This window comes from Natator depressus, chromosome 4, assembly GCF_965152275.1.
Source record: "Natator depressus isolate rNatDep1 chromosome 4, rNatDep2.hap1, whole genome shotgun sequence".
NCBI classification, from domain to species: domain Eukaryota; kingdom Metazoa; phylum Chordata; order Testudines; family Cheloniidae; genus Natator; species Natator depressus.
Window position 1 is genome coordinate 44,558,193 of NC_134237.1, and position 7,566 is coordinate 44,565,758.

The following is a 7,566-nucleotide window of genomic DNA, read 5'->3' on the forward strand; positions in this document are numbered from 1 at the left end:
GAGGCACATTCTGCCACCTCCTCTGCTCGCTCCGATTGGTCACCGGCAGGATACGTCACCCTCACAAGATCGCGCCAAACCCACGAATAAGACTCAGACACACCCAGCTGCTTAACCGCCGTGCCTCGAGAATCCTGCTCAGGGCGCGAGGACGCGCACGAGACACACAGCCGGCCAAGGAGGCTCGCGCGCAAGAGAGAGAGAGAGAGAGAGAGAGAGAGATTGGCATTGGCATTGCTCGTGCAGCTCGCTGGGGCGCGTGCGAGAGTCTGAGCTACTGCGCGAGCCGCAGGGAGCGCGCGAAACGTCGAATGAGTGCGCGAGCCGTAGGCGGGCAATAAAGTCGCTGAGAATTTGCCGCCTCCCCTGGACTCTTAAGGTGGCGCACTTACTACACTGAGCCCCCTATTTAAAGGTGTATTGCAGTCATTCCCCCACACCCTCCATTGTCATAAAGGTGTAGGGTAACTTTTCTGCTCTGGATTTCGGCTCCCTAGCCATGAGGTGGTTTGTTGAATCTCCCCTTTAGCACTCCAGGGGCTGGGCTAATGCTCCAGGGCTTGGCAAAAGGCAAGCACAAGATTAGCACCTGTTGAGCAGAGCAGGGCCCGGCCGGGCTTGGGGAGTTTTAAGTGGTAGAGCTAGGTGAGGACATTGCCAGACATGTAAATAGATCTAGCGCCACTGTTCCGATGATGAACACTGCCTATAAGACAGCTTTCAAGATTCATGCATCCTACATACCCCTATCACAGTATGTGGTATACATTGCCCAGTACACTAAATGCCCCAATAACAACTATGTGGGTGAAACCAGGCAATCACTACACTCTCAAATGAACTCACACAGAAAAATGATAATTGACAAAAACACCATATCACCGCTGAGTGAACACTTTTCACAAAGCATTCACAGTATATCTGATCTCTTGTCCTCATTCTCAAAGGAAACCTGCACAATGCCTTCAAAAGACAAACCTGTGAGCTTAAATTCATAGCTTTGCTAGACACTGAAAATCATGGACTGAATAGAGACACTGGATTTATGGCTTATTACAACAATCTGTAACTCACTCAACCTTCCCTCCCCCCCAATTTTTTTTCTTTCTTCCCCCTGACTGAAGAAGAGCTCTGTGTAAGCTTGAAAGCTTGTCTCTCTCACCAACAGAATTTGGTCCAATAAAAGATATTTCACCAACTTGTCTTACTGAAGTTTTGGATCATGGCTGTTGAGATGGAGGTTCTGATGCTCCTTTCATGAATCAATGGAGTTATACCTATGCGAGTGATGTGAGCCTTTTCCTGTGGAAAGAACTTCAGTGTCTTCATAAATTCAGAAATTAATCTGCATCTATTTTTACAGGATTGAGGAGAATGGTAAAGTGAGAATGCTTTCATAGTAGTTTTACAGGAAGATCTTAATGAACATCTAAATTACATACATACTAGAATAATATAATATCTTTAATTACATATGTTATTGCTGAGCAGCTTTTTTACTTTGATGATTATTTCATTTTGTAGGCATTCATTAAGCTTTGCAGATTTACTGTTACATTCACACCAAAACATGTCTTTTGTTACTATTCTCCCATTGCTGGGGTTCGTGGTCATGAACATCCATGACAATCTCTTTCATCTATGAAAGGCCCTGCCATTGCTGACATGAATAATTTGTAGGGGGCAGGGGAAAATCAGTTTCATAGGGTGGCTAGCTCTTGTAATTGAAATAAGTCCAGTTCCCTTGTGTCAGAACAGGTGCTCTCAGTTGGCCCAATTAAGGGGATAGAGTTGTACCTGGGGCTATAAAGGGTCAGAGAGTGAACCAGCCATTCAGTCAGAGTTGGCTGAGGAAGTATTGGGTGAGTAAGAAAGCTTGTGAATTAGGGCTTATTGGTCAGTTAGGAAAGGTAGTTGAAAGCTGACAGAGACCAGGGGAGTGGAGATGGCCTTGGTTCCTGGGGGAAGTAGAAGGTGTTTTCTGGAGGAATGTTAAGTGTAAGGACAGTAGCAAGAGAGGCTTGTTGGCTAACTTCTGCCAAGCTAGAGACTATATGTAGGAAATGGCTGCCTGAAAGCAGTTGAGTTAGTTGCCTCCTTGTCCTAAAGTAGTGACCTAGGGCTGAAGGCAGCAGAGTAAAAACCCTCTACTGTTGGAGAACTGAATATAGAGTAAGAGGCTGTGAGGAATGCTCCTCTGGTTAAAATAATCTCCCTACAGAGAGGCTGTGAGGATTACACTTCAGTGTAGAATTGCACTTCAGTTGGAGGGCTTAGGTGGCCATCCTGGCAGAGGGATAAAAGAGCTGATGTGTGGTGGAAGATGGTAGCACATGGCCTATCACAGAATAAGATTTTAAGGATTATATGCATTGTGTGATATGGACTGATTTGTACTATCTTGATCATAAACTGACCCCAAGGAAGGATATTATTGAGACAAAGCTTGTGTGAGGTTATTGGGGGAACTCTGAAGGAGTGGAAACTGAGGCAAGTGTGACTGGCATGCTGAGAACTACCCAGGAGGGTGCTCCAAGTAAGGCTAGCTTATTACAAGTAGTATCTCTCCTATTTATCTGTCATTAGATCAATATTTTTCCAGATAGGTATGTATTTTCTTCTGATATACAGCTTTCTCTGTTCTGAATTATCGTATGCTACATATATTATGATACTCTATTTATGTCACTTCCATCACCTTCCTATAAGACTGATTAATACCTGCTTTGCTTGCATTTACAATTTTTTTTCTTCTGAAAGAGAAGATACAAGAATTTCTGGGTTTTTTTTTTTTTTTGCCACCAGCAAATAAGTGTCTTAACTAGAACATACGTTCATCATCAATTCTCATGCATAAGCATGCTGCTTGTGGCAACCCTGTAAAGATTTAATTAAGTGGAAGCAGGATCAGCCCCTAGCTGAGTAAACCGAACTCAAGCACTGATGAATGTGTAACCTATGTAGCAGGAAGGTAAGTCTATTTACTCAACAATTCTGTGCTACAGAGTTCCTCTCTGGCTTAAAGTATTTGCACAGACCATGAGCTCCTATCTTTGCAAGAGACTATAGTGGGACTTTCTATTGGAATATTACTAAATACTAAAAGTGAAAATAATAGGATTCACTTTTTTCATTTTTAGGAATCCAGAGCCAGTCTTTACTATCAGACAGTTAGTTATGCATGCCTACAATTTTAAATTCCTTTATGACTAATACTACAAAGAAACCATTACAGCACAGCAGTTACAATGCACCCTACTTAGACTAACATCATTAAATAGAGGTTCATTTCATTTTTAAATGAAGAATATAACACTGGGCCTAAACCTATATATAACAGGGATTGGGATTTCTGACAATTTGAGATCTCTTATGTAGGCTCACCCTGCGTATTATATTGACAATTAAATGAAACCTTTACTTTCCACATGATCAGTAGCTTTACCACCCATGCTATTGAGCATGTACAGCACTGTGGGTGGAGTAGGGGCAGGGCCATGGTTCCAGGGGCCCCCATGTGTTCTGGTTTAGGGCCCTGGAGACCTTAATCCAGCTCTACCTTCCACACTAGTTTCAAAATTCCTACTGCATGTGGTTAACTTCCTACACTCCCTCTAGTGTGCTGAAAAAGCAGCTACTTTGCAGTCACGGATAGCTCTATACCAGGTGTGGCCGAGGTGAAAGTAAGTCTAGGGACTTACCGGTACAGGGCTGGGCTGGGGCTGGCTCTGGCCCCCAGAAGGGGCAGGGCCTCAGGCAGAAGGGATGGGGCTGGGGGAGGTCAGCCAGCCCTGTGCCACCCTGTACCGGCAAGTGCTGTCACCTTCCCCCTCCTTGGGGTAGCAGCAGCAGCTGGGGCCTCTGGCAGTGGTTTAAAGGGCCCTGGGCGGTAGCGGTGGCCGGGGCCCTTTAAATCTTCCCTGGAGCCCCGCCGCCGCTTCTCCAGGGATGGGGCTCTGGCTGCCACTACTGTCCTGGGCCCTTTAAATCGCTGCCCCAGCCCCACTGCTGCTACCCCAGAGCTCCAGCAGCAGGGTTCTGCCAGCAATTTAAAGGGCTGGTGGTTCCAGCCGCTGCTGGGAGCTGCAGGCCCTTTAAATTGCACCTGGGGAAGCCGATCCACCCCAGTACCATGAAAAATATTGAATTATCCAGATCTGATACAAACCCTTGATAGTAACCACAGATTGATGGCTTTTTCTAGAGCACAGCTAAGAGCTAGGAGAGGGAAAGAACCGACAAAGGACTGGTGGAGACTTGTCTTGTTGGTATATGTGGATACCAATGAAGACTTCCAGGATAAAACAGTAATGGACTAATTTACAGCTCTTAAATTGGACTTGTAGATAAAGATCAATGAAAGGAGGTCAATAAATGCTAAAAGGCTATGACATTGGCCACAGAACTTAGTTTCTTAACAGCTTCTAGCAGGTCACCAGAAGAGAAACAGCTGCTAGTGAGGAAATGGACGCTGATCATCATGAGCTCTGTAAGTATAGCTGTCCAATATGTATGATTGAAAAGGTCACTTCTTACTGGTACACAAGATAAGAACTAGAAAGTGATCTGTTTGTAAAATGAGGGGGAACTAGTGATCCAAAAATTGGAGAACAGTACAGTTAAATGATTGGGGGGGGGGGGGGGAAACAACAACTAATCCCTCTCCCCCTGTCCCCCCACAATGTTCGTAATCAGAAATGTAAAGTAGGCCTGGACAAAGTATCTGGTAAAATCCCCTCGCTCACTGTGGAGGACAGCAAGTTGAAGTAGCAAAGCGTGGAGGTACCACTTTTTGTTTAGGTCTGGGCTGCTAAATGATAATGGGAGTGGGCTTCTCTTTTTACGTAGTCTGTTGCAGCCCCAAGCTTGATGATGCCTTGAGAAGACATTGCCCCACTTGCTGTCAGTTTTGTCATGTTAGAACTCCCATTCTGCTAATAGCATAAGGTTGGATTACACCACCATACGGCAGGACACTAAGCACTATTTTATGATATGCACAGCACATCTGTATACTCTGGTTATGGGACTGACTTACCACTGCATTTTAACTTACACCAGTATAACTCACTGTTAGACCACAATAAAACTAGAGTAATGCACTGGTGAATCAGGTTCCTTTAACATCCCAAATCTCTCTCTGTGAAGATAAAAAATTCTAAGACTCCAAGTGACCACTACAGCTGAAATTCCTGACAATCAGGTCTGAGCACTTAGACCTGCTGTGGGACAGTGTTTCTGTGGAAGAGACTGCCCAGTCTGCACTCTCAGCAAGATTCCTGCACTGAGAGCTCAGCTGAAATCACTGAGGGCTGGGGGAACCTCAAGAGACCAACTTGCAGAGGACATGGTGGCAGCAGAAGGTGACAGTGCAGGGCCATTGGCAACAGAGCAACAAAGTGAACAGTGGCACAACAAACAATGGCCAGAGTGAACAGTGAGCAGCTGGAGGAACAAGCAAGGTGCCTTCTTGCCCCCCCACCTGGGAGGTGAACTCATGTGACAGCACCTCTGAACTCTGAGTCTACACTGACCAAGGATAACACCAGTGAGTATTAATGAGGCTGTTAAGAATGCTGGAGACACAACACAGTTCATGTGAACAAACATCGCTGTGGCATCATACTTTCTATTTCGGCAAGAGATACCACACACTACAAACTGGAGGCCAATATTAAGTGCATTGTCACTTGTTCATCCTGAAGTTGAACACTGGTTCTGAACAAGACCAGTAAATGCTCACTATCTTTCTGCAAGAAACTCCACGTGCATCTAGCCAGTCAGTGGTGCAACAGTGAGACTCAACAGGTGGAAAAAGTGAAGACCTCTCTCACCACATGCAAAAAAAATTGCATACATAGCTAAAGAATGCACCAATGCAAAGGGTCATCAAGTATTAAGTCATTGTGTACATAATCTTGATGTCAGTGGTAGGCCAGTATGTGCATTTCTAGATGACACATTGGCTGCATCTGTGACAACCCACATATTAGAGTTAAATGCTTGTCAGTTGGACACCAAACAGATGGCTGCTTGTGCATTTGATGGAGCTGCAAACTTCTCTGGGAAAATGCTATGGCTTTCTCAGAGTGCTTCTTGGCTGTTGTCTTAAAATTACTCCAGCCATTACTACTGGCTTTGGAAAGCATCATCCAAGATGGGATGGATCTAAGTAGTGAGGCTGGTCGATAACTTTTTGCTACTACATTCAGAGAAGACTATTGCCATTCTCTCTCTTGTAAGTTTACTGTTGAAACCACTTGGGTCACTAAACAATGCCATCCAGGCATCTGCTACAACAGTAGTAGATCTTTGTAGAAGATCCAGCAATAGAAGCTACATTTGGATCAATCAGAGCTATCCATTGAAAGTACTGGAAGAAGCAAAGACTTCAGTCCAGAAGTTGACTAATGAAGGCATTTATATTGAATCCTTAAGACAACTGAAAGTGGACTTGATTCTTAAATCTACAACAGCAACTTCTAGGTTCTACTCAACCTCTATGTAGCTTTTAAAGATCCCTGTCTTATAAAAAACCAACAGTTGAGTGGAGTGAGGCACTACCAGGATTGGGGCTGCCATGTGCTCAGGACAGAACAGAGAATTTGAACATAGAGTGGAATATCCTAAAACAAATGAATGAAGATTTGACTTCAAGGTTTTTTATCCTCACTAGTGGCTCAACCCACTCTTTATGCTACGTTTCCTGGGCTGAAAGAAGTAGGAATTCATCTCTTGCTACTCCCAGTCATAACAGCTACAGTTGAGCATTCTTTTTCAACATTGAATAGAATTCTGTTTTGAAAAGTTGCCTTCTGCCTGATCCTGTGAATGAATTAATGACCATATCAGTTGAAGGAATGGAAGTACTGGACACATGAGAAGCCACCAAAGATGAATGCATTGCATTCAAGAAGCTCATTAACAGAGTTGTGCAAAATCTATAACAAGAAACCAAGAAGGATTTTAGATGTAGTGCTTCATAGAAGGCTTGAGTAGACAACTTTAATTTGTGTGGTTTTTTTTTTTTAAATTCTAATAAAATGGTCAAACTTTTCAGTTTTTACTATGGTGCCATACAGCCCACCTTCACTCTGTCTTACCCCTCATCAGCCCTGATCCTTCTCCCCCTCTGCCCCCCCTCTGAATTTCAACTCCTGGGGAAAACAGACTGGTATAACTTCATTTCAGTTTTGTTTTATTGCTGCTAGTCAGATGCAGTACTTTTGAATATATTGGCCTTCTATACAACCATTCCAAGAGAACCCTATCTGACTTTTTTCTAATATCACTTTTACTGTAACCAAGTGATACTAGCCATATCTTAAGTGGTGTTAATTACTTTCAACAAAACTTATTTGATAAGCATCCTAATATTTTTTTACAGTGACTTAACTTTCTTCTAAAGACTCCATTCACACTGTCACAGAATGAAATAGTTAAATTTTCTTACTGAATAAGAAACCTAGCTGCTACTACAACAGTGGTCCCCAGTTAGCAGTCCCTAGGTGGCACTCCTCTTCTCCCCCTATCCCAACCCCCTGATTTAAACACTAATATTTTTAA